At 41.7% G+C, this 1,359-nt stretch overlaps 1 pseudogene; it reads right to left on the reverse strand.

Annotated features, from left to right (window-relative positions):
* LOC102833907 overlaps positions 1 to 964 on the reverse strand; it is a 4,606-nt pseudogene extending 3,642 nt beyond the window's left edge.
* Positions 965 to 1,359: the final 395 nt, after the last annotated feature.

The following is a 1,359-nucleotide window of genomic DNA, read 5'->3' on the forward strand; positions in this document are numbered from 1 at the left end:
TTAGGCGCTCCTTTTCATATGCTCTAAGATAAATTGGCATACCTTCATTTAGCACACATTTGATATCTTCATGCTTGACAATCTGACCTGGATGAGAGATGATGACTGTGGTTCTGTTGTCAAGAGTGGACATCGGCTTTTGGAAGCCACACAACGCTTCAACCAGCTGTATGTCCATACACATGAAAAGGTCTTCGCCCATTCTAGTAAAAACAGCACGGTCCTTCTGATGTAAAACAGTAATTCTATCTCCTGGCTCCAGTCCTGGCTCTTGGTCTCCTTCACCATGGAATGTAATCTTCTCGCCATCTTTCATGCCTTTTTCAATATGAACTTCTAGAATCTTCTTCTCTCGAACTATCTTCCTTCCATTGCAACTTTTACATCTATCTTTAGGGCTGATGCATTCCCCGTGGCCCTGGCACTCCATGCACACAGACTGAATTTGCTGGATCATTCCAGGTCCTATCTGATGAATTCGTATTTGCATTCCAGTCCCTCGGCAGTTAGGACAGCATTCTACTGCTTCTTTCTTACCACCTCGGCCTTCACATTTGTCACAAATCATTTTATTTTGCAGAGCTAGTTTTCTTGTTGCACCATTATATAAATCTTCTAATGTTACTGAGAGTTGGTGCACAACGTTTTTCCCTCTCCTTTCTTTCTGCATCCTTCCACCACCTCCAAAAAAACATATCAAAGATGTCTATGAGGGAACGAAAACCACCACCTGCTACACCCTCTTTGATGGCCTGTTCTCCTCTTTTGTTATATAATTTTCTTTTCTTTGCATCAGAGAGCACTTCATAAGCTTGAGAAATCTGTTTTTAAACTTCTCGTCTTCATTAGGATTCTTATCAGGATGATACTTCAAAACCAGTTTCCTGTAAGCTTTTTTCAACTTTTCCTGGGTGGCACTGAGTTTGACCCCCAAAGCATCATAGTAAATGGTTTCTTTCACCATTTTCTACAGCCGTTGAGGGGGCAGAGGCTGGTGTTGGGGAGCGGGAAGGAGTGTGTCGCTGTGTGCAGTTCAGGCAGCCGCCACTCCTCCGCCTCTCACTAAGCGTTCTAGAAAGTTCTCAACTGATTTTTGTATATTGATTTTGTACCCTGCCACTTTGCTAAATCTGTCAATGAATTTCAATTATTTTCTTCTGAATCTTTGGGATTTCCTAAGTACAGGATCATATCATCTGCAAAATGAGAGTTTAACTTCTTCTTTGCCAATTTTGGTTGGTTGGTTGGTTATGTGCCATGGAGTCCATTCAGAATCACAGTGACCATGCATAGGGTTTCTGAGGCTGTAAATCTTTATAGGAACAGAAAACTTCATTTTTCTACTGTGGAAAAGCTGGT

Source organism: Chrysochloris asiatica, unplaced genomic scaffold (genome assembly GCF_000296735.1).
Source record: "Chrysochloris asiatica unplaced genomic scaffold, ChrAsi1.0 scaffold00058, whole genome shotgun sequence".
In the NCBI taxonomy this organism is placed as follows: Eukaryota; Metazoa; Chordata; class Mammalia; order Afrosoricida; family Chrysochloridae; genus Chrysochloris; species Chrysochloris asiatica.